Raw genomic sequence first — 26,852 nt, 5'->3', positions numbered from 1 at the left:
GGAAATAGCCTGGCTCATTGGCTTACATGGAGGGTTGCCCCACAGGCCTTGCAACCACTCAGCAGGAAGGTCCTGAATCAAATATCTAGTCTGTTCATTTCTTTGTCTCTCCAGCCCTGCCAGAAAGAATAGGTGAGTTTCCGTAACCTGATCCAGCCTGTCTGACTAGAAACAAAACAACTGAATACTGACAAGGAATTAAATTCTTACCTAAGATAAAACAGCCACATAGGCAGAGGTCTACCTTCACTTTTAAATTTTCATCTGATGGGTTTTCCTTCAGAACAGACAAAAAAAAAAAAAAAAAATTACACTATTAATAGCAATAGTGTGAGTATACTTTCCTATTTTCATAGTACTATTCACTTTCATTCTCTAAGTGCTTAATAAATACAGTGGGTCTTTACTGCCTTCCAGGGTGAAAATAACAGTTATACCCCCATGGAGCTCATTCATTTGCTTTATGGGCTAAAAATCTCTAGTGTGTCACAAATTAACAAAATGTTCCTGAAGACTGTGTTTTATTCTTGAATCTCCAATTTCACTAATAAATGTGAAAAACACATGTAGCCAGATAAGTCCCTGGAGAACCACCACTGCGGATGCTGAAGAAAGCAAGTTATTCCAGCTAAGATCAGCATTCACTTTCACACCAGAGACTATTTGTTACCCAAATCTCCTCTAGTTGCTTGATGGAAGGCAATGGAATTGGTTTCTAGGGATGGCCCCCCCAATCTAACAAAATGAGTTTTTCTTTTAGCAAAGACGTCTTCAAAAAATAAGAAAAATACCATGACATTTTTGATCATCAGATAATGACATTATCCAGTTACAGCCCCAGTGGATCCCTACTACCACCTCTGAGAGAGCTCTGTTACTCTTTTTCTTAGTATTTTTACCATGAAACGTTCCAAACAAATAGAATAGTAAATTGACATATATTCCAGTGTGCCCATCTGACAATTAATCAATATTTCGTCACACCTATGTCTTCCTCTCTCTCTCTCTTTGCCATTTCTCCCTTCTTTCTTATTAATTTTTTTTCCTATGAATATTTTTAAAGAAGATTTTTATTTATTTGAGAGAGAGAGCAATCAAGTAAGAGAGACAAGTGTGACCCAGGGGGAGGGGCAGAGGCAGAGAGAGAAGCAGGCTCCCTGATGAGCTGGGAGCCCAACATGGGCTCCATCCCAGGACCCTGAGGTCATGACCAGACTCTTAACCAACTGAGCCACCCAGGCGCCCCTCTTATTAAGATTTTCAAGTAAATCCCAGAAATTATTATTTTACCCCTTATATACTTGAGTATGAATTTCTAAAAATATGGACATTTTCTTATATAACCACAAGCCACTGTCTAACAAACTTAATGATCTACTGGTATCATCTAATAACCAAACTGTATTCATATCATCCTCCCCCCAAATCTGTTATGCTTGGTTTGTTTAAATGATCCAGACAAGGCCTTTTTAGAATTTTTTTTTTTTTTTTAAATTTAAGGAGGAGAGAGAGAGAGAGAGAGAAAACATGAGAGAGAGAAAGAGCACAAGCAGAGGAGAGCATAGAGGAAGAAGGAGACTCCCTGCTGAGGGACTCGATCCCAGCACCCTGGGATCATGACCTGAGCTGAACACAGACGCTTAACCAACTAAGCCACCCAGGTGTCCCAAGATGTAATATTAGATGTCTCTTTAAGTAAATTTTACATGGCACCTCCTTTTACTCCTTATGCCACTGTCTTGCTGAAGAAAGCCGTGTTCTAATTTTGCTTTCTTGTGGTATCATTTAATTTGTTCCTCTGTCCCCTGTGTTTTCTGTGAACTTATAGATGGGCCTGACTGAGCTCAAGTTCATCTCTTAGACAACAGTTCATAGGTGACTCTGTGTACTTCTCACTGCATCACATCAGGGGGCACCGAATGTAATGGTAGCTGTCCCACTTTTAGTGGGTTCAAGTGATGGCAGGGATTCCCTCAGTGTGACCTTCCCCATCAATATTCTACTGGCCTAATTATTGCATCCATTGATGACAGTTGCATGAAGTAATTATTTCACTTGGGGGACTACAAAATCAAGCATTCTAAGTCGAATTTCCCTTCCAACTTTAGTAGCAGGAATTCTCCTGTAATGAAAAACTTTCCCTCATCAACCAGCGCAATCTGGTTATGCTGAAATCCAACGTGCACAGAAAAGGCATGATCACTGCTTAATTCTTTCCTTTGATTGCCAATTTTCAGAGTGAGGAACTGGTGCCTTAGTTACAAGCTATAGTAACTGAGTTGTTTCGTTATTGTTTAGATTATTCTTAAATGTCCACCTGTTTTTTTTTTAATGTTTTATTTATTTGACAGAGAGATGCAATGAGAGAGGGAACACAGCAGAGGCAGTGGGAGAGGGAGAAGCAGACCCCCATGGAGCCGAGAGCCCAATGTGGGGCTCGATCTCAGGACCTTGGGATCATGACCTGAGCCGAAGGCAGACGCTGTTTTTACTGAAATTAAAAGAAAAATCAGACTGTTACCCCATAACTCACCTTCCTGGGCTAGAGGGCTGGATTTGTGATTCAGATGAACACAAAATAAGTCAAGGACATGGTTCCTGCTGTCCGGCACTCTCGGTAAGAAGGGTGGGCACTGTTTCCCTCACCTGTTCTGGTGTCTGACTTCGTCTTTCCTTAGGCTGAACACCCCTCATAGATAGAGGACTTCTGCATTGACTAGTTTCTTAGGAAAATGAGAACAAATCTAAAATATCCCCTCTTTTGCTCACTGTGGCCCAGATCAGTGGGTGTCACTGGCCCCTGTATCCTTCCACTGTGGTGCTGTTGACTAGATCCACCTAAAGGAGCCTGAGCGCAGGGAGGCAGACTGGCAGAACCACGATGCATCAGACTGACGGGTTGAGATCGCTGAGCCTGTATCAGCCAGACCTTGCCTGTGACTCATCAGGACGGCAGTCTCACCCAGTCAAGCCTGCAGGTGCCATCTGGCATGGCCACGCCCCACTCTGGGGTTGCAGTAACCCATTAACACGTTGGGCCAGCTTCCACCAGGAGGAGAAATAGGCCCATGTATGAGAAACAGCTCCCTTTTTTCACTAAGTAGGGTGAAAACATTTAGGCCATTCATGGGCATTCCCCGAAGAGGCACGTATAAGTCTTCTTTACTTTAACAGTGGCTGATGAGCATCTCTGAGCCTGACAGGGATCCGGGGTCTTTCTTTTTTTGCTGAGAGCAGAGAGCTTTTTCTGTCCATTATTGCCTTGTTTTACTGACAGGCATCTGTCAGTTAGACATTAAAACAGAGTAATAATGGGGAGATAATATGCTGGCTCTGTCCACACACTTCGAGAGGGAAGTGCTCATGAAAAATGTGTATTCTGGGAAACCTCTGTGCTCATGTGCCCATCTGCAGTTCCATTTAGTTTGAAATTGAGTGGAGAATAGTAAAGCAGTGAGAAGAGGAATAACAGGGAACCAGAATCAGAGGAGCTTCCTAAGTGTCCTGTAGACGCCCACCCTGTGTGGGGAATCTGAGCAGGAGGGGGATGGGTCAGGAAATGCAGCCAAAGAGGATGGACAGGATGGAAGCTTTTTTTTTTTTTTCCTCCCCCTGTCTTCACTGGAGCTCACTGAGAGCTGCTGAACCAAGGAGCTGGCAGAAAACATCTTCCAGGACTCTGTAAATGGAGAACTTTCACACATTCTAAAAAGCACCAATACCCTCTTTTGAAATAGAGGTGAAAAGGGAAGAGCACACTATAAATAAACTAATAAAAGCAATTCAGCTCCTACTGAGAATCCTTCTAGTAAAGAGTTCTCTGTTGGAAAGTAATATTGTTACTCAGATATTTGGACCTCCAGTAGTATTTTCGGGTCCTGACTTCTTGGCTAATGCATATCTTCCAGCTATCTCTCTCACACACACACACACACACACACACACACACACACACACCCACCATGTATCACCATCTCAATTTCATCCAAGCCAGTAAAATGTCAATTTATTCAATTAATGATTATAATATAATAGCATCTTGATGCTAAGAAGTCACCATAAAATCTCAGCATTGTGAAGTCAGCCACAGAGCCTGGGGACTACGGGTGCGTAATCCCTATGGCAAGGTTCTCATATGAGCATGACAGGAAGAGAACAGGTGCCATCGCATCCAGGGGCAACAGGCAACATGACCGGCACAGAAGCCAGAGATCGCTGGCCTCACCAGTAAAAAGGTTACGGTTTTCTTTTGGAAAAACAAAGTGGGGGAAGCTCTCTCTGCTGCAGTAAGTCTGCAGGTGAGATCTGGCTCTTCCATCAACCAGTTATGTCTCCCCCAGCTGGGGATAAAATGGTGCTCACTCCGTATTTGAGAATTAAATGAAATAATGTATTGAGGGGCCTCGCTTAGAGCCTGGCGCACAGCAAACACTGCTGGCCACAGTTACCGGGCCTGGTCCGCAGCCGCCTCAGATGTCTCCAGGGCACAAGATTACTTTGAGTATTTCTGTTCCAGCCCACAGACGTTTATTACCGTACTGACGCTAATACAGACGGCCACCAAGGCCCCTGAGAGGCAGAGAGGGAGAGCAGGAAAAAAATCATGAGTCTAGGAAACAGGCACATGGTTTTGAACACTGGCTTTTGCCACCAGTTATCAGGGTTCAGTCTTGGATAAGTTACTTAACTTGCCTGCATGTCAATTTGCCCATCTGCGAAAAAGGGACAGTGAATTCCTTACACAGTCACTGTGCAATCAGCCAATAGGGTATGGAAAGTGCCTGGCCGAGTGGATACCCACACAGCGCTCTCTGTCATTATATGTCAGAATATGAGTCAGCCCTGATGAATCCTGCCACTAGATGGTGTGATCCTGAGCTACAGCCGTGAGCCGGAACTTGCCAGGGGAACACTGAGCTGAGATGGGACGCACACACGCGCGGGCACACACACACACACACACACACACCCCGGCATATTAGGAATCTAGAGGAATTAGGTATTAGTAGAAGGTGAAGTGTGCAGAGTATAATCTTAAAAGAGCATCAAGGGGCGCCTGGGTGGCTCAGTGGGTTAAACGTCTCCCTTCGCCTTAGATCATAATCTCAGGGTCCTGGGATGGAGACCCACACTGGGGTCCCTGCTCAGCGGGAAGCCTGTTTCTCCCTCTTCCCCTGCCCACCACCCCCAACTCATGCTCTTTTTCTCTTAAATAAGTAAATCTTTAAAAAAACACACAGCATCAATATAATACATAACACAAAACTGTCTCCTCTGTTTTTGCTGGAGGGCAAGTATGAGAGGCTGGGGGGCCAGGGAGGCCACTACTGCTCTTAGAACCTTCCCCTTTTCCCCCTTGGGTTTGCCCATTTTGGTACGAGAATGAGGTAACTGCTCTGAAGCATTTAGTATGGACGTGGAGGGTGAACGGTCCTGTTCTTTTCTGGGGAGGACGGGTCTTTGTGCTTCCCTGAGAACAAAAGGGAAAATCAAATTGAGTCTGTCATTTCGATTCTATCTGTTGATGCCAACACTCCTAAAACCAGGCACTCACTTTATCTTGTTTACACAGTGCTCAGCACAGGGCCCACTTGGATGCTTACTAGGTACACTAGGGAGAAATGCATGTTCTTTTGTTCTTTTAATAAAACAGGGATATGCAGAAGGGGAGATGCACAACTTTTAGGGTCATAAGGATCTGGTCACTTGAAAGAGGCTCAATACATGGCATTATGCTTTTTATTAAGTCCTACTTTCAAGGTGACATAAAATACCCATCCTGTTTGCTAGGGGAGAAAAATGCAACCACAGCTAATCTGTGATGACAGTGTGTATGGATGCAAACGAGGCCTGCTGATTTCTCTAGCTGGGTCTGTTCATCAGTTGGACTGATTTCATAGATTTACAAATGATGATCACTATGGTAAATTCAATAACAGAATTTTCTGCTCTAAATGTAGCTTTCTTTTCAGGATCTTTTTACAGCCCTTAAGTGGTTTTTGATGTACACGAAACTAAAAGCTTGGAGAATTAAAAATTACGCCAATAATGAAGATGAGTTCCTAGGTGAATTACCCATTACTGTGGAGGTTTTTGGGTAGTTTCATTAAAAAGAGTAAAAAGGCCATCTAAAGATACTTGTGTATCTACAAACGATTGTAAAGTCGTTCTCTTTATTTCTTTCCAACTCCCATAAGCCTCTTTTATTAGTTTCAAGGAATAAAGCTCCAATCTGCTTCAGTAAACTGCATTATTTTTTAAAGTACAAAAACATACGCGGTTTCTCTACATGAAGAGTCTCCTTTAATGGCAATGCGGTCATTGGAAAGACCACATTAAAAGGTATACTTTAGGGTGCCTGGGTGCCTGGGTGGTTCAGTTGGTTGAGCAGCTGCCTTTGGCTCAGGTCATGATCCTGGACTTCCAGGATTGAGTCCCGCATCGGGCTCCCAGCTCCTTGGGGAGTCTGCTTCTCCCTCTGACCTTCTCCTCTCTCATGTTCTCTCTCACTCATTCTCTCTCAAATTAAAAAAAAAAAGTATACTTTATAGATCCTCCTTCTACCTTCTAGCTCCTCTTTCCCTACTTCTTCTTCCTCTCCCTCTTCTTTAAATATTACTAAGACCCAATGCTTAAAATTAAAAACAATCTTAAACTCCAGTAGAGTTAACATACAGTTTCATGTGTACAATATGGTGATTCAACAATTCCATGTATTACCCAGTGCTCATCCTGGTGAGTGTACACTTAATCCCCATCAACTATTTCATCTATGCCCCCAACCCCCCCATTCTGATTTGTGTCTTTTTTTTCTTTGTTTTGTTTCTTGAAGTCCACATATGAGTGAAATCAGATGGTATTTGTTTTTCTCTGACTGACTTATTTCACTGAGACTTATATTCCCTGGATCCATCCATGTTGCTGCAAAAAGACCCAATACTTTTTAATAAGTGCCTGTGTATAGTTAGTACCTAAAAATATTTGCTGACTTATTAAATGAATAAATGAATTCACTATCTTGACATCGAATTCTGGATCTGGGTTTAATGTCACATAACATAGGGGTGACACAGATCTCCTAGAAGTACAATCCCTTCTATGTGACTTAACTTCCAAGCAGTCTAATATCCCCTCTGCTACTTAATGGTTGCTACATTTAATTTTTTTTCCTTGAATTTTGATTAATCCTTTCTTTGTGGATTTTTTTTTTTAATTTTTTTGGAAATAGAATCTTGAATAACCCCTTTGTTTGTTACCAAACTTGGAATCAGGTGATTCTATGCCCAGGTCATTTAGAAAAATGAAAAGGCAGACTATGAATTTGAAGTCAACCTAAACATGGCTTGCAAACAGCTCTAAAACACGGAACTTACAATTTCTCTTCCTACTCGCCCATATGCATAGTCTCCTTAAAGTGTCATGGAGGGTGTTGTTTACAAAATGAAAGCAAGAATGAATGAATATATGAATAAATGTCTAAATGAGTCAGCGATGATACAAAATATCTCAGAGGCAAAGCAGTTCCCATTTTCCCAGCAGTTCAGAACCTTTTGAAAATATGGGGAAGGAGGATCTCAGGCTCAAAGCTCTCACCTACCAAGGCTCAGGTTCCTGATTTGCTGTGTGAGGCAGAAACATGCTGGCACCTGCCTATTTCTGGCATTCTGACTTAGAAATCATGGACAGATTTTTCCCACGGTGCTAAAATGGCTGGTTACAGCTGAAATGGTACTACTACTTCCATGTTCAGAAACACTATTAGGTGATTGGGCTCTTATGAGCTGCTGTTGGAAATCTACCCATCATGTAACCAGGTTTCTGTTTGTCACAATTTACCATCTACACAGGTTGAGGAAGGCTATCCCTTCTGGTCCTGAATGATATGATGTAACAAACCCACCAGAAATAGCTACTGTTGTTTTAAAAAAAATGTTGCTATTGCAGAGTCACCTCTAGGGAATGGTTGGGACAGATAGGCAGGCAAAGGTGGCACAAGGGTGAGGGTGTGATGGCTAATTTTACGTGTCATCTTGATTGGACCTTAGGGTGCCCAGCTATTCAGTCAAATATTACTCTGGGTATTTCCGTGAGGACATTTTTGGATGAGTTCAATATTTAAACTGATTGAGTAAAGCAGATTGCTCTCCCTAATGCGGGTGTGTCTCGTTCAATAAGTTAAAGACCTGATTAAAACAAAAGGCTGACTCTCCCCTGAATGAGAGGGAGTTCCTTCTGCCTGGCTGACCTGGCGCTTGGACTTCAGATTTTTCCTGTCTTCAGATTCTCACTGAAACATTGGCTTTCCTTGGGTCTCAAATCTGTTGGCCCATGACCTAGAGTTTACATTACTGGGTCTTCTGGATCTCCAGCTTGCCAATTCATCCTGCGGATCTTGAAACCTGTCAGCTTTCATAATCATATGGGTTAATTCCTTACAATAAATCTCTCTCTCTCTCTCTCTCTATTAATCTATGTATCTATCACCTATCTATTATCTATCTGTATATCTATGTATTTACTATTATTTATCCATGTATCTATTATCTGTATATCTATTAGTTATCACCTATCCCTGTATCTATTATCTATCACCTATTGTCTATGTATCCATGTATTTTCTATCTAGCTATACATCCATCTATCCATCCATCCATCCATCCATCATCTCCCATCCTGTTGGTTATGCTTCTCTGAGAACCCTGGACTAATACAGCAGAAAACACTGAAGAGCTGATAACCTGAAAAGTATATATAAACATGCATATATATATATAGCTTTAAAATCCAAAGTAAAACTTAAGCTAATTCCCAATTATCTTCTTGGTGATGCTCAGGCTCTGTAAAAATGAATCCACAATCCTCGATGGCTTATCCAAAGAGTGGGTGACTCGGTGTATTAGACAGAGATGACACAGGCTCTCCTCTGCAAGGGCCATGAGCCCTCACGCACCGTGAAAAGCAATTTGGTGGTTTCCACCAATAGCCTTAAAATGGCTGTACCTTTCTTTTTTGGCACCTTTTTTTCAGCATATCATGTTTGAGCCTTTTCTTTGAGGAATCCTTTTTGGAGACATAACCAGAAGGGCCAGCGGAGACATATCCATCATCCACACTGCTGTTTTACTGTGTGTGGTGTTCCTTTCAAGCAGCACAGACAGCTGACCAACAGCTGGGGAAAGGTTAAGTAAATAGAGTATACCCATTTAGTGGATTATTAGTTTGGCCATCAACATGACTTTTATAATAAATGCTTACTGGCACTGAAAAATACAATATAAGGCTATAAAGGGTTATGTAAAAAAAAAAAAGTAGGATACACACATCTTTCTATCCCTAATTTCAACTACAAAGGGAGAAAGATGGCATATCAGTCTGGGAACAGTGGTTCTCTCTGGGTAATAAGCCATCTTATTTCACTTTCATTGTTTATGCTTTTTGCATTTTCTAAAATTTAAAAATACATATATTTTTTAAAGGTTTTTTTTTTTTAATTTATTTGACAGAGAGAGATCACAAGTGGGCAGAGAGGCAGGCAGAGAGAGAGAGAAGGGGAAGCAGGCTCCTTGCTGAGCAGAGAGCCTGATAACAGGGCTCAATCCCAATACCCTGGGATCATGACCTGAGCTGAAGACAGAGGCTTTAACCCACTGAGCCACCCAGGTGCTCCTAAAATAAAATATATTTTTATCATATTTTGAATAAAAGGATAAATAACATGTTATAGCCCTCAAGAAGGAATGCACATTAAACCACCTTCTGAGGAAACAACCGATAAACACAAAAACCAAAGCAGAGCAAGGCAACTCAAAACTCAGAGAAGCTTATGTCCTCATCCTAAGTCATCCAAAAGCAACCAAGAGGATTTCCTTTATTCCATAGGTGCAGACATGACTTTAGAGATAGCCAGGGGAGGAAATTCAGCAGCCTGCTCCAGGAAATGGCTCGTCTGGTGGGGAAGATCCCTGGCTTGGGCCCCGGAGCTTCTGGGTGCTGTACCTCTGAAAGCGTGCAGTTTACTTTCCCTCTACTTCGGCTCATTTATCAGTAACACATGAGAACTAAATCAACCTCAGTGAGCCACTCAGGGTGTTGTCAGAATAAAATGAATCGGTAAATGTGCCAATAGCCCCAAGGTCAAGGCATTGCAGCAATGTAGCCCACGGTCATCAGTGGTCTCTAGCACTGTCCTCTCCCACCTTGGCGGCAGCCCAGGGTCAACAGTGGAGAGACAAAATGACCCAGACAGGATACTCTCTCTCTCTCTCTTTTTACCCCTATATAAATACAATGTGTCTAAATTAACATTTGGTTAGCTTGTTTCTTTTTAACCAGAGACATGCCAATTTAGATTAAAAATCCATATACTTAACGTGATTCATATCCTTGCCAGAGAGGATGAATCTATAAACAGGAACTGTAATGATCAGCCAAACTCTTCTAAAGCATCACTTATTATTCCCATTTGGAACTTATATATCCCAATCGCCTGGCCAGCAATTGTATATTTAAGCCATCTGGCCTTATAAGAGCTGGTGGGTATTTTCACTTGTTTCATGAATGAGGAAACCAAAGCTAAGGAATTTTATGAATTCCCCAGCCCCCTAAAAATATTAGAACCTGTTAAGTCCATTTCTGACCCCAATTTCTATACCTCCCTCCCACAATTTTTTAATACTGATGAAATGCATACGTGATGCAAGGTGCCTTTAGCCATTCTGCTTGGGGTGATAAGGAAGACTTATTAAAGGCAAGAGGAATGAAAGTGAGAACCCCTCCCCCCCCAAAGTTAGAGTTAACAAAGTTGGTGATTTCTCCAGTTACGACAAGCATATTCCCCCCCAAAATCTTCAGAGTTTCCTAATGCACTGAGTAGGATTGAATGCTTATGGGGAAAGTACATGATCTTTTGATAAGACTCAAATTTTGAAACAGGAAGAATTCTTGGTATTTAATGCTTGGGCAAGACAGTGTGTAACGGCTACAAGATTTCATGATTAAGTTTTATAATATGCAATTGCAGTGGTTACCACTGACATTGATGTGTGCCTCAGATTTTTTCAATCTCCATTTTACTGACTAAGAGGAGAGGAGAGCATAATTCTCAGCTCTGTTGGTCTGATTCTATGGAACTTTTTTCCCCCCTCCTAAGCTGGGAGTTAATGTGGAGGACAAAAAGGAGAAAATACGAGAAAACTGAAAGCGAAGTCACTTTCCTGAGTATTCCCAGCGTCTCCTGCTGCAGAGGAAACTTCTTTTCATATCTGTGAGTCATCACATATTTTTCTGGGTATCACAACTCATTCACTTCCCTTTTTGGGCAATGATTTAATTTTTCCCCATAGCACTTTAAACCTGGAGGCAAGAAAGTTCTGTGGGCTGTCCTACTGAATTATAGAAAATTAGAATCTGGTTTGAGGAAAATAACTTCATATGTGCATGGCAATGAAGAAAATGTAATAGTTTCAGTTTTTTAGAGGGCAAAATAAATAATTTTCCTTATTTCTTGCAAGCCAGAAAAAAAAAAATACAGTGATCTCCTTTGCTATTATAATCAGGTATCTGGGGAGTAGGGGAGAAACCTAAGACTGTCCTCTCTTTGAATAAAAGTGAATTCTGTGGATACATTAGTATCTAAAAGTTGCAAATGCCTCTTTTTCTTAGAAAACCTTATGAAGGTTGCCAGAGGTTTCCCCTTTTTTGGATACTGTGTAATGAAAACACAGGTACAAATTCCAGTTAGTGTCTAATTCTACAACAAACATAACCTTATGCTAGGGTTGGTTATAATGAATGACCTTCAACTGGAGATCTGTTATTATTAATTTTTCATGGGCAACTCCATCCTGTTGGGTATATGATTGCTACAAAAAAAGATTAGGACCAGTGTCTATCCACATAACCTCCCTGCCCCCTGTGCCCTTTCTTTCTCATTTGAAAGGAAGGCTTCCCCAGATGGAACAAACTGTTTGGCAAGGGGGAACAAAAGGTCTCAGGAATGGCTGATGTGGAAGAATTCATGATAGCAGTCCCCGGGCTCCTACTCTGTTTCCTCCTTTCCTTCTTATCGCCTAACCTTTCCTTTATCAACCTTGCAGAATGATCAACCTTCAGTATGACTCCTTTTGGAGTATGGTTCTGTATTCATAAATAAGAGAACTGCACTTATCTGGGAAGAACTAGAAGATATTCTTCCTGCTTTGAAAGTAATTATAATTATTAAAAAAAAAAACCAGTTGTAATTTTAACAGTCAGGGATTCTTCTGGACTAAAGGTACTTATGGCCCATATGTGAGAACTGAATAGAAAGAAAATCTAAATACCATCAGTTTCTGTTATTTGAGGCGGTTATATCCTATAAATGGCTATGAATGCTAAATTAGCCAAGGCTGAACCACTGCTCCTAACAGAAATATAGGGGTGGATTCCTGCAAGGCTCTGGTCCTAGCATTTTTGTCAATTGATCCATATGTAACTTTAATTCATGTGTGTTTCTGTTTAAAGATACTTATTTAATATGTATTGTCGATTCATTTACATTGTACTCAGGGCCCATAATACTATAAGTTATGCCTGAATGAAACTTACATAACACAGTGTTTTCCTTTTTTTTTTTTTTTAAGATTTTATTTATTTATTTGATAGAGAACAGAAGCAGGGGGAGTGGGAAAGGGAGAAGCAGGCTCCCCAACGAGCAGGGAGCCCAATGCAGGGCTCAATCTCCAGACCCTGGAATCAACCTGAGCTGAATGCAGATGCTTAACAACTGAGCCACCTAGGCGCCCCTCCTTTTTTCTTTTTTTAAAGATTTATTTATTTTAGAGAGAGGGTGGGGGATGGTGGGAGGACGGGTAGAGGGAGAGAGAGGGAGACACTCAAGCAGATTGTGTGCTCAGTGGGAAGCCTGACGCAGGGCTCCATCCCACAACTCTCAGATCAGACTTGAGCTGAAATCAAGAGTTGAAACCAAGAGTTGGTCCCTCAACCCACTGTGCCACCCAGGTGCCCCCAGTGTATACTCTTATGTAAGTTAGATAATGAAAGTTATCTTACTTCTTATTTTCTCTATAAGACATATCATAGCCTTCCTGTGCTTTGGAACACTGGGAAGCACGTTAGCACTTTTGCCATTTTTAAAGAACAGAATCACCCACAAAAAACCCACAAGAGGACACTGTGAACAAGACACTTGTTTACACTGTGAGATCTGAAACAGCTGAGCGTTGTCTTGCTCAGTGCGAACTGGGAATTCGTGTGTCAGGTGACTCAGATTTTTTGCTGCTCTATGCGTGTCTGCAAATCACCATGAAAATGTTCCAAGTATTGATTTTTGGGTTACAAATATGTTTCATCAAGTAGGTGAATTCTCAAATATGGCATCTGTGGATAATAGTGATTGAGTGTAGAAATTCTACCCCTGATCCATTAGCAGATCAGGCTTTATCCCCCTTTCTCCTTACCACTGATATAGCCTCAATTAGAGTGATCTTTCATGGTAAACAGTGAGAATTTTTTTTTTTTTTTTTTTTTGCAGATAGCCATTCTAATTGGAGTGCAGCTGTGCATTAAGTTTTTGCTTATTTGCTTTTATTTTCTTTCTTTTTTTTTTTTAAGATTTTATTTATTTATTTGACAGAGATCACAAGTAGGCAGAGAGGCAGGCAGAGAGAGAGGAGGAAGCAGGCTCCCTGCTGAGCAGAGATCCTGATGCGGGACTCGATCCCAGGACCCTGAGATCACGACCTGAGCCAAAGGCAGTGTGGCTTAACCCACTGAGCATCCCAGGCGCCCCTGCTTTTATTTTCTTAAAGTAAATAATCATTAGGAGCTTTGATTTTCAAAAATTGATGAGCGTCACTATGAGTGGTGGAAAATATAAAGTAACCATTCCATAAAATCTCCTCCAATTCTCTGTTTTAGAAAGAAAACCAAGTGTTGAGACTGAGTTATCCCTCAAAAGATACAGAAGTTAATTTTTATAATTCAGGTGAAACTACCATTAATGCATCACAACTGACTCTCGTTCAGAAAAGTAAGGATGAGAATTCTGCAGGAAAATGCTGAACAATTACTAAGTACTCTGGAAACGGCAAAATCCTGAACTGAAAGTGTAAAAAATGACGCATCTGTCCTCTTAAGCCCCTTGGTGCTGAGCTGCTTTTCAAGGGCTTCTTCACACGGCAGGTAAGATTAGAAGTTCAAACCCATTTTTGTAAAAAGTTGTTGCCTTCTCTAAACTGTGGAGAAAAATGTTGACACAATCTACCCAACAGGGAGGTGTAATAAATAGGAAAAAGAAAAAAAACAGGTGGGAAAATTCACACTTGGTAGAAACAGTTTTCAGAATTGTGCCTGGGTTTTCAAAACTGAAGCCAAAGCATGTGTTAATATGTGATAATAATGTCCCATGGAACAGAATCTGAATAAGGTACAGGGGGGACTGACTGGTGCCTAAGTGCAGGGCAACATTAAAGTATGATTCTGGCAGAGTCCCCGTTTGCATCTGGGGCCTGACCCTGGGAAAGCACATGCCTTCATTCTTCTGTGGGTTCGCTGGTGAGGGCTTCATGGAAACGCCTGGGAACCCTTCTGCCGGCAGTAACCCAGAACCCATTGCCACTACTGTTTGCCCCCAGCCTGTGGAAGAGGCCTGGATAGACATGAGAGTTAAGTTTTGGAAGGCCTAAGCATGCAGTGACGGTATCGTGTTAACAATGAACAGAGAATGTTAGATCTTGTAAACAGCCCTGTGCAATGTTGGTGGCCATCCCTACTGGCTTAGAGAATCATGGCGTGGGTGCTGGGGCTCCTGGGAAGCTTGGTTTCAGGTCAGGTCCTGATCTCAGGGTCTTGAGATGGAGCCCCGTGCTGGGGAGTCTGCTTGGGATTCTCCCTCTTCCTCTCCCTTTGCTCCCCCCAACCTCTAGCTTCTTTCTCTCTCTCAAATAAATAAGTAAATTCTTTAAAAAAAAAAAAAAAAAAAAAAAAAAGGTACATACGAAAAAAAAGAAAGGAAGGGCGTCTGGGTGGCCCAGTGGGTTGAAGCCTCTGCCCTTCGGCTCAGGTCATGATCCCAGAGTCCTGGAATCGAGCCCCGCATGAGGCTCTGAGCTCGGCAGGAAGCCTGCTTCCTCCTCTCTCTCTCTCTGCCTGCCTCTCTGCCTACTTATGATCTCTGTCTGACAAATAAATAAAATCTTAAAAAATAAAAATAAAAAAATTTTTAAAAATTAAAAAAAGAATAAAAATTAAAAAAAAAAAATTTGAGACTCAAGGTTGCAGTCTTTCTGCCTTGTATTTGTTACTTAAAATTAACTTCATACTCCCATGACAGTAATCTTAGAGACCAAAAGGATGTCTTCTTGAGCATTTTGAGCTGTCTGATCACATTGTGGCTTTTAAAAACTGGCATCTGTCTCCAGCATTCCCTCTGAGCTTGGAGAGGCAGTAAAAACCTTGAATTTCAACAAGTCCATGGTAGCATTTACTGATAAGACCTTAACTTCTTTGGGGATCTACTGGTTATTTTAGGCCAGGAGTGAGCAAACCTTTTCTGTAATGGGCTAGACAGTAAATATTTGAGGCTTTGCAGGTCATATGATCTCTGTTACAAAGACTCAACTCTGCATGAAAATGGCCAGAGACAATATTAAATGCATAGCTTCACTATAAAAAATTTTAAACAAACCTTTATCCATGGAAAATGAAACCTGAATTTCATGTAATCTTCACATGTCACAAAATATAGTCTTTGTTATACTTTTGTAACATAAAGTAATTTTAAGAACATAAAGACCATTCTCCTGATTCGAAAGCAAACATAGGCCCTGCCTGAAAGGGGTTTATCAGCTAAAGTGATGACTGTAGGGGCGCCTGGGTGGCTCAGTCAGTTAAGCGTCTGCCTTCCGCTCAGGTCATGATCTCCGGGTTCTGGGATCAAGCCCCACATCAGGGAGTCGCTTCTCTCTCTCTCTCCCTCTGCCCCTCTCCACTGCTTATTCTCTACCTGTCTCAAATAAATAAATAAAATCTAAAAAAAAAAATAGTGTTGATTGAAGACACAGACTACAAATAAAACACAGAGAAATAACTATATACCACACAGGTAAGAAAATGGTACAGGATAAATCATATATTAGATGACATTTAATGTCTCTCTATAATTCACTCATGATTGTATTTTGCAAAGCATGTCTTGGGCCACATAAAGCCACTGGTGAATCTACATGGAGAAGGCAAATCCTCAGGTGTCTATGAGATAAGTCCAAGTGGTCCGTGGTTTTCATTCTAACTCTGTGACCATCTCAAGACTTCTTTTTTTTTTTTTTTTTTGCAACTTCCAGAAAGTCAGAAATATACTGATCTCGGCAGCTGGGTAGCACCATATCTCTTCTTGTGCCAACAGCACCATACTATTGCAAGGTTTTCTTTTCCTCTGATTTACACCAATAAAGGATGAGAAAGTATCTCAGTATCTTCTAAAACATTGAAAAAAGCCATTGTAAAGAAAGAAAAATAATACTGAGCATGCCCTGTAGAACAAACATTGCTACAAGCATCTGGTCTGTGTTATCTAATTTAATCTTGCTAACAATCCTCTGAGGGTGGGACTATTTAAAAAAAAAAAAAAAGTAGTGGGATGCCTGGGTGGCTCAGTCAGTTAACCGTCTGCCTTTGGCTCAAGTCAGGATCCCAGGGACCTGGGATCGAGCCCTATGTCAGGCTCCTGCTCGGTGAGGAGCCTGCTTCTCCCACTCCCCCCTATCATTCTCATGCTCTCTCACACTCTCTCATGAATGAATTTAAAAATCTTAAAAAAACTTAGTAGTAGTTGCAGGAAGTGATGGCACAAAACATTTCCAGGGCCAAGGTCACACAGCGACGTGGTGGAACAGAATCTGAACCCAGATATTCTTCAAGCCCCACTCTCAAGCGCTCACAGTCCTGCCCCCCAGTGGCTTGGTCACTTACTCGGTATTCCTTTCCCCACATACCATGTCACGCATGTGCTGGGCTATGTGGGCGTGTGTGCTGGGCTATGTGGGCGTGTGTTCAGGCACAACACCCCTCATGCCTGGGCTGTCCTTGCCCATCTCTGCACCATCACCCTCCCTGTTCCAATCCCCATGTATGCCCAAATGGCTATCTTCCCACTCCAAGCAGGGGTGTTGATATGGGAAGCCACCCTGGACAGTGAGGAGATATGGGGCTAGAACTCAAGAGACCTTTGTCCTGTCCCAGGTGTGAACCGTAGGATCCTGTGTGGATCCCTGCCCCTCTGGGGAGAGAGTTTCTTCATCTACTACCAAACACCTCTCTGTGAAAACAATGACATGACAACAGCATGTGTGGAAATACTGTGTGGTGTGCAAGGAAGCCGTGAATGTTGGTTTTTGTTTTCATTACACCCAGCCTTTGTCCAGCGTTCTTCCTTCCCTTTCTTACTCATTGTGGAGAAGCAACACAGGTTGCTATCCCAGTATTTCCCAGAATACCAGTGCCTTTTGTTGCCTGCCCTTCTCCTGAGTCACTGAGAAGACAGACAATGGTCAACAAGACAGAGTTGGTCCCTGTCTTGCCCTGGGTCAGAGAGGACAAGACAGACACCCCCTGGAGCCAGCGTGGATCGTCCTACTGATCCTTTTCCAAGCCCAAGCTCAGTGAAGCCACGTGGATGGCTTGAAACTGGCAATGGTACAAGTGTTTGTATCATGGAAATAAGCGAAAGCTAACTCACACCTCCCTCCTCTTCTCCCCAGAGAGCTGGTTGCTGAGTATCTACCAGCACACCACAGGCTCGAGAAGAATCTGTACCAGGACAGAGGAATGTACAGAGTGGTCTGGAAGCATACAGAGAGGTACTGATTGTGGCTGTGCAGGGTGGGCACAGGCAATCAGAAAAGGCATCCCAGAGGAAATGAGGTTTCAGCTGAGACCTAAGCAAGGTCTAAATAACGGAGCGAACCAGGCAAGGGGAAGGGGGAAGAGAGGCCCAGGAAATCCAGGACCCGGAAGTTCCTTCAGCCAGTAGTGCAGAGGGACAGGGGAGGAAAGGAACAAAACGAAGCTGTAGAGGTCAAGAGGTTCAACCTGACTCTGAGGGCAATGAGTGGCTTCCAGTGGGCTTTGAGCGGAGGGCGGGGGGTGAGGGTGGGTGGGAGGGGTCAAGATTACAAGTGGGTTCAGAGTCAGAACGATGGCGTCTGAGTTCTGCTCTCCTAGCTGGGCACCTCCAGCTTCTTTACCTCAGCTGAGCCTCATCCGTAGCAGGAGGGTAACTCCAGTACTCAGACCTCCTGGCAGGTGTTTGTGATGCTCCTGGGAAAATGCTGGGCACCTGCCTGCTCCTCAGAGTCCCTGGGTGGACATTCAAGCCAAGACCAACCAAGCACAGGGCAGATGGGTGGGCCCTACAGGGAGAACCTGTTTCTGCAGCTTCCGTCCCCCTTCAGACCCTGGTGTTCTGCTAGTCTTGGACAGTGTGTCTCATTGTGTTGTCAATTTAATGTGAGCAGTACTTAAAGATGATGTAGGATTAAATGGAATTAAGCAAAAACCAAAGACAAAATAGCAACAACAAAAAACAAGGATTGAAGTCCATGGAACTTTGCAAGGTAACTTTTGTGTCATGTTTGGGTGTACAGGGTTACTATGTAGCATTGATTCCTCAGCGCTATAGGGAAGAAGTGTGAAAGCTTCTCTTCATTAAGAATCTTCCTGAGCTTGGGTGGGAGCTGGGAAATGGAGGATGAACAAGCAGGCCTGGGTGGCTTTATCCTGTCTATGAAGCTGGAAATATCTGAGGTAGTGGTTTATTCCCCCAGGTCTCTAAAGGCTTTTTAGCTTCTAATAAAAACTGATGTTCCTTAGGCCAGGATGGACCCAAGGCTTTATCTGCCATTGAGCAGACCTGAAAGTGACCTGAAAGCCACGAGCCAGGGAGGGAGATGGTATCCTCTTGGCAGGAGTGGTTACCTGTTTGGGAGGCCAACAGAGGGATACTAAGTACCTCCCGCCGCCCCATTAGTAACCCCAACCCCAACGGTCTGTCTGGCTCAGTCACTAAAACCAAGCAAGGCAAGTCACTGCCCACTGGCTTGGTACATGAAGGAACTCAGGAGTGAAAGTGACATTTCGTGTGGTGTGTCCCAGAAAGATAATTCTATATGTGAATAGATTTTAGAATAATTTACTTTCAACATATGTCAAAACATATCCAATTTGCCCTTTGGAGTTGCAGAAACTGTTTGGCATTTCTTTTTCTTCTGCAGTGTAAAATATGGAAAGGAATGGCAGATGCCTGGTCAGTGTTTGGGAGAAAAACAAATGCCACACGGCATGATGATCTAGTTCACTTGGGTCCTTGGGGCTCATTCCTCAGGCATAGGCAATTGGCACTAGATTAGCTGCCGACATTTATCGACAAAGGAATGAATCTTCACTATTGGGCTTTTTTAAAGCCCATTCTTTCCTGGAAGTTGCAGCAGAACCTCAGGATTCCTTCACTTTTGCCTTTCTTCCTTTCCCTGCAGACAAAAGTGGCTAAAAATAACCTCATAAACCCTTGATTCCACTGAAGAAGGTGAGGGAGCAAAAGAACAAAAGAACTTCATTTCCCCCGTGCAGGCAGCCACGTGGCCAGTTCAGGCAGTCACTGAAACCACAGATGTTGGGAGACTGCATCTTTCGTGGGTGGAGAAGGGTGCGTGCATGTATGCTTTTGGGGGTATAGGCAATGTGAGAACAGTTACCCTAACTGTGACAACTCTGTATTCAGTCAGGGAAAATCTGTCCATCTATCATCTCTAGGTGCTCATTTGGCTTAGCTGCATCTTCCCACTAGGCTTCTCACTCACCAAAATCATCTTTTGGGGGAGGAAGGAAGCAGTATATACTTCCTATGTCAATAAAGCAATGCCAAGCCAGGAACTGCACAGTTCCATTCCCTAAATGCCACTGTAAGCCCCCCTCTCAGCGGGACACTGGGTGGGTGAGTGCGTGGTTCTGTTGGCTACCTTCCAGGGAGTGCTCAGTCTGTTAATAATTGAGCACCCGCCGTGTGCATCAGACCAGGGCTTGTGCAGAAATGCACAGAGGAATACAGAAGACTTCATTCCTTGAATGAAGGAATGAATGAGAGAATGAGGAGTTGAAAACAGCCTAGAGATGTGGCTGTAGATTTCATTATGTCTGTGTCACCCGTGACACGGGCCACCAGCGTGGACTTGGTGATACATATGGAAAGACTCTGGTGTGCAAAGAGGACACAGAAACCACAGGGAACTCACAAACATGGACAGACCTCCATATGTCAGTTCTGGCGTGACATTAAATATCGGTCTGGCAGGATCAGACTAGGGAAGGTGTTTGACGGGCACAGCTTTCTTGGCTGGGCAGCATTCGTCATGTGTGTTTTTTGAGTAAGTGCCTTTGTTGGTCTGCAGCCATGGAGGTGGGAAGGTGAACAAGATGGGCCTGTAGGGTGGAGGGAGGATTTTTCCTTCCATAAAGCTTTATTAAAAGGAGATCCCAGGGAAGGAATGAAAAGATAATGTTTAGGAGACAAACAGTTAAAAAATGCATTCAAATCTAAATGCCAACTCCTTCACATACATCTGTTAAAGAAAACAAGGCACCAGACAGCTCATAAATAAGAAATTTCAAATTAATCCTCCCTAAAGGATTTAATTATTCTGTTAAACTGACTTCCCATTAAAGATCATATCACACAGGTCATTTGAACCAAAAAAATATGGCAACACCACAATGGTTGATCTATCTCCAAACAACATTTATAGGGGTTTTGGTGGAACAGGAAATAGAGGTTGTCATCTTTGACAAAGTGACAGATTACATTCTATACAATAAGAGTTCTAGAAAGGTCGAGTTACCCTCTGAAAGACCTAAATCTTGTTCTTGCAATTCTGGACTAGGGAGGTAGAACCTCAGCTATCAAAGGAAAAGACCCCATCCCTCTCCATTATCCCTCTGAGCCCTTGATAAGGTAGACTGCCCCAAGGAGACCCTAGAGGGACAGACATACGGCAACTGGATCAGTTTCCCTTGCTTCCCTTCTGGTTCTCAAGGGCATCACAGAATTCTCAGCATGCAAAGGTGGATGTTATCAGCGACTTGGGATCAGAGGGCCAAAGTGCTTATTTAGAGAGGATAGATAGATTGAGGTTAAGAAGGAAGGGGCTGAACCTTGTAGAAATTCCTGGGATCTCAGGGAGAATCAGCAATGACCAAGAAATAGGAGGTGGCAGAAGTAAAAGAGATAGAGTCCATGATTTTATACACCTGTCTCAGAAACTGGTGAAACAAACCTGTCCATCTATATAATGGAATGAGGAGTCATGTATCCCAGTCTGACACCCCCCCCCCATTCTAGCTTACTCCCTCCTGTACCCCATCTCCAACAATCTTTCAACTCCCCTGGGACATCTAACCCATCTAATCTTCTACCTTTCACTCTACCTCACCCTCTTGATGTTCCTTCTTCCTTCCTGAGCCAGTTTAAACAAAAGGTCCACCACTAGAATCCATCTCTCTGCAGACACCCACAACTCTTAACCTCTTGCCGGTCTATTCTCTTGACAAAAGCATGATCTAGTTCTGTTCCAACTCTCTGCCTATATTCTTGTTGCTGAGTAAGACTGGGGAAAACCACACAAATGCACTGGATGGAAATTCATGACCACAGGACTCATTGAGCCCCGAATGCTCCCCAGCAACTGTTCTTCATTCCATTCCTTTACACAGTCTCACTCTCCTTGATAATTATTTCACATTGACCTTTTCCCCCTCAAAATTTCAACACCTTTTCCCCTGTCCTCATTCTCAACTGATGACTTTGCCTCCCATTTCACAGAGAAAAGTGAAGCAATCCAAAGAGCACTTCCACGGACTCCCACCACCCCATCTACTGCCCTCCTGCTATCTGTACTTGTAGACACAGCCTCTCCACCTGCCTCCATAAATGTACCCACTGTGTGCCTCCTTCTCCCTCTGTGCACTAGATCCTCACCCCTGGCAGACCATCTACTCTACACGATTCCCTGTAGCAACCCTCCTCTCTTGAACACCATCAGTTTCTTTCTGGAGAGAATAACCACTACCTGTGGTTATTTCTCTCACCTCAAAAGAGCCTCTATTCTCCCAGCGATGAAGCTAACAGCTCATTCCTCTGCTCGCCCTGCAGCAAATCTCATCAAAAGTGGTTTCTTTCTGTCCTCTCATTATCTTTTTTTTTTAGCTTTATTAATGTGCAATTAAAGTATTCTAATGTGCGCATATTTAAATTGTACAGTTTGATTGGCTTTGATATATGTATATTCTGTGAGACCATTACTACAATCAAGATAATGAAACTATCCATAACCCTCAAGAGTTTCCTTCTATACCTTTCCTTCTATCCTACACCCATTCCAATGAGCCTTCTGCCAGCACCATTCCACATAAACTGCTGGTCAAGGTCACTATTTGTCTCCATGTTGCTAAATCCAATAATCAATCCTCAGTCCTCTTCGTACTTGACCTCTACAGCATTTTGACCTACTACTTCCTCTTCCCACCTTTACATGCTATCTTCACTTGGTTTTCAGGATATCACACTTGATTGGTTTTCTTCCTGTCTCCTTGATGCTCTTTATTCCTCCTCTTCTTACCACTATTTTAGCCTAGAGAACCCTAGGATGCAGTCCATCCATGGTCCTCCTTTCCTCTGCTTATACTCATTTCTTTCATAATGGGCAACCAGTGACAGGGTTAATCCCAAATTTCTACTTCCATCCCAGACCTCTCTCTTCTACTCCATACTTGCATATTCCACTGCCTGTTTAACATCTCTTTTTGCCAATTTAACATGTCAAAGGGTGAATTCTGGAATCTACCACCCCCAACAAAAACTTCTCTGCTTGTAGTCAACTTCATCTCACTCAATGGCATCTCCATCCTTCCAGGTGCTTCGGCAGCCAACAGATGAGTAATTATTCTTGACTTTTTTCTTTCTTTTACCACCACCAAAATCTACTTCATTTTAATTTCAAAACATAGGCAGAATCTAACCACTTTCACTGCCTCCACTGCTTCCAGCTTGGTCTGGGCCACTGTCATTTTTTGCTTGGCTTACTGCAGTGGTCTCCTAATCTTTCCTCCCTAGTCTGTTTTCTACTAGGAAGCCATATAGATTCTGTTAAAAATGAAGCTCAGTCACATTATCCCTTGGTCAAAACCCTCCACTGGTTCCCCATTTCCCTCAGAATAACAACCAAGTTCCTTACAATGGCCTAAAGGGCCCTACACATTCTAGTCTTCCTTCTCTCCCCGCCCCCATCATCTCTCTATTCCTTCTGGATCTCACCCTCTCCAGCCATAGTGGCCTCACTGCAATGCTGTACACATGCCTTGTACCAACTGTTCAGTCTGGCTTTAAATGCTTTCTTCCTGGCATAGCCACTTTGGAAAACAGGCTCGTAGTTCCTCAAAAAGTTAAAGAGTTACCGCCTGACCCAGGATTCCACTCCTAGTTGTATATACATAGTAGAATCAAAAACATAGGTTCTCACCAATACTTGTACATGAATGTTCAAAGCAGCATCGTTCCTAAAAGCCCCAAAGTGGAAATACTCAGTGTCCATCAATTGATGAGTGGATAAACAAAATATGATATATACACGCAAAAGAATATTACTCAACCAGGAAAGAATAAAGCACTGGTACATGCTACGACCTGGGTAAAACTTGTAGACATTACTCTACGTAAAGTCAGACAAAAGAGGTTACATTATTATATAATTCCATTATTTCCAGAATTTTCCAGAATGGGAAATTCTGGAATTTTCCAAACTGAAAATTTCCAGAATGGGCAAAGCCATAGGGACAGAAAGTTGAATAGTGGTTGCCAGGGGCTTTGGGGAGGAGGCAATGGCAAGTTACTGTTAATGGATACAGGGTGTTGATGGGGTTGTTGGGTTGATGATAATGCAACGGAATTAGAGAGTGATGATGGTTGTACAACTTTCTAAACCTACTAAAGCCACTGAACGGTACATTTAAGAGAATGAATTTTATGGAACGTGAACAATATCTCAGTTCTACAAGAGCTGTCTCCCCAGATGTCTTTCTGGATTACTCTTTTACCTCTGTCAAGGCTTTGCTCAAATATTTTCACAGTGAAAATTTCAAAAACCCTACCACCCTCCTAGCTCTTCTGATCCCTTTATCCTGCCTTATCTTTTAATCCCTGTAGTATGTGTCAGCTTCCAACGCGATCTATACTTCACTTACTGTGTTAATTGTTATTTCACCCAACTGAAATGGAAGCTTCCTGAATTCAGAAATTTTTGTCCACGTACGTGGACAAGCAGAATCTCAAATAGTGCCTTGTGCATCAATAAATATTGACTGACTGAATGAATAAATTAATACCAAGAAGACATTAAGATTGATATGCAGAAGAATATTGACTCGTATAAAATAAGTCATTTATTCTTAAATGACAAAAGTGGATTACTAAGCAAGAATATAGTACATACAGTATGATCCCTGATTGTTAAGAAATAGAAAATGTATTATGCATAGGAAAAAACATTGGAGGGGATGAGATACATTAAAATACATCACAATCCCTGGGTGTTACGATTGTAGTTGGTTATTAATTTATTTCCCAAAACATGTGTTCATATTTTCTAAACTTATGGGTTTTGGAATCAGAGAGATTTGAAATATCATCTGTGCTCCATTTCCTACTAGCTGTGTAAATCTGAGCAAGTTATTTAGTCCTTGGTGACTCAGTTTCCTCATCTATAAATTGGGTTAATAATAATAACAGTATTAACCCTGCTGGACTCTTTGGAGGATGAAATAATATATGTAAAGTACTCAGCACCTGCTTGGCATATAATAAGCACTCAGTAAAAATATTAGCTATTATTAATTATTATTAATACCTTTCTAACAACCATGGAGTTCAAAATGAACTACTTGCTGAATTTTTTTTCCATGAAATATTTTGAGTCATACTTCTGTTGTGAGTTCCTTTGAGTGAACAGTGAACACTCTTCTGAATCATTTCAAGCTTATCCATTTCTCTGCTGATTGGGTCCCCTGGACTCATCTGTTCCCTGTTGATTCTGGTTGTGTTTGGCTCATCTGGCCAAGAGTAGGTTACATGTATACCAATAGCATTGTCTGCAAGGCATTGTCCTTTAATGCTTTCATTTGAGTTGTCTGGACATTTTTGTCCATTGTAGGTTTTAAAGTTTCTGCATAACTGTAATCTAGGGTTTCTAGACTCTATTTAAGAAGGATACAGAAGTTACAACATAAATTCAAAAGCAAGCTCCTGCATTTTCTCCAGCTGAACTTTTTTTATGAGTGGGGGAGGGAATCAGCAAGGCAGAGAGAACCTTAAATTTTTATCTCCCTTTTCAAGTTTATTAAAAAGTGATATATTCTCATGGTAATATACATTGACTCATTAAAGGAGGGTATAAATGGAATCATAACACCTCTGGTTCATAAACTACTCCCAGTCCTGATAACCACTTTAACAATTCTTAGTTTATCAAATTTGAGCACTATCAATAAACTCCCTGATTTTAAATATTAGAAGTCTAGCCCACTACCTTCCCCCCCTCCTTTTTCCCTTCCCTAAATTTTGTTCTATTTTTTCTTTTATGTTTTTTGCTAAGTTTGTAACTTTAAAGAATAGTCTTAAATGTTTCTTTTTCTTTTTTTTTTAATTTTATTTTTTTTTATTTATTTTTTTTTTAAAGATTTTATTTATTTATTTGACAGAGAGAAATCACAAGTAGATGGAGAGGCAGGCAGAGAGAGAGAGAGAGAGGGAAGCAGGCTCCCTGCTGAGCAGAGAGCCCGATGCGGGACTCGATCCCAGGACCCTGAGATCATGACCTGAGCCGAAGGCAGCGGCTTAACCCACTGAGCCACCCAGGCGCCCTTAAATGTTTCTTTTTAATTCATCAGTTTAAACCAGTATTTCTTAAGCTCCTGCTATTTTGCAAGTTGAGGAAACTGTCACCATTTTACGTCCTGCGTTGCTCCTCTCTTCCATCTCTTACTCAGACTGTCTCAGTCACATCATTCGTTTTGCATTCTTAGGGTTTATGACTTAATTATCTACAATCACTTATCTTCCACAGATTGTTTCAGAATAAATTCCAGAAAATGAAAGGGCATTTTAATATAATGAATCTTTAGAGAGAGAATTCACTTTAGAACTAAGTAGTATGATTGGACACAGAAGGAAGTGAGGGGTTCCTTAATCCATACTGCTTGAAAGAGAATGCACCAGGCTTCAAGGTGTGTTTTAAAATTTTTATTTTTTACCAATAGCTCTAAATCAAAACACATTTTCATTTGCTCCATAGTTGGACTGTGTATTTCTTATGGAGACTTTTGTTTGTTTTACCTGACAGTTTGAATTGACTTTATGTTTTTTTTCTTGTTGACAATAGCATATTTTTCACCTTAATGCTTAAATCATACAGCTGGTTAATCAAATCATTACAGAAAATTCCCATTCTTCTTGAAGTCATGCTTCCTGTTGCTTTCTGACTCATGTTGTAACTCAGACATACTGTTTTCCAAACATGCCACAACCCTAGGATTTCTTTTCATTGTACTCTTTGAGATTAGGGTCAATATTTTCTTGAATGTTCTTCTTTCTCTCTTTTGGGTTCTCTCCTTCCTTTGCTAGAGAAAATTCTCACACAATTTTCCTCCCCAAGATCTTTATTCCAGAGATTTCTAAAAATTTTATTTTGCCTTTATACTGATTAATAACTTAATGATATTTAAATTATAGTTTTCAAATGTGGTTTTGTTTGAAC

General features: G+C 41.9%; 1 protein-coding gene across 2 annotated transcripts in view; it reads right to left on the bottom strand.

Annotated features, from left to right (window-relative positions):
* Nucleotides 1-26,852, bottom strand: part of MARCHF3 (membrane associated ring-CH-type finger 3) — a 136,604-nt gene that overhangs the window by 45,197 nt on the left and 64,555 nt on the right. The window contains exon 2 of one of the 2 annotated variants that reach the window (XM_082724293.1): nucleotides 211-277. The exons of the other annotated variant lie outside the window; for it this stretch is intronic. The gene's annotated coding sequence lies outside the window, so the exon portion shown is untranslated. The remainder of the gene's footprint in view (nucleotides 1-210; nucleotides 278-26,852) is intronic. 2 annotated transcript variants of the gene reach the window in all.

This window comes from Mustela nivalis (genome assembly GCF_964662115.1).
Source record: "Mustela nivalis genome assembly, chromosome: 3".
Classification (NCBI taxonomy): Eukaryota; Metazoa; Chordata; class Mammalia; order Carnivora; family Mustelidae; genus Mustela; species Mustela nivalis.
Note: the sequence above shows the minus strand (reverse complement) of the source record. Positions and strands in the feature narration are given on the sequence as shown.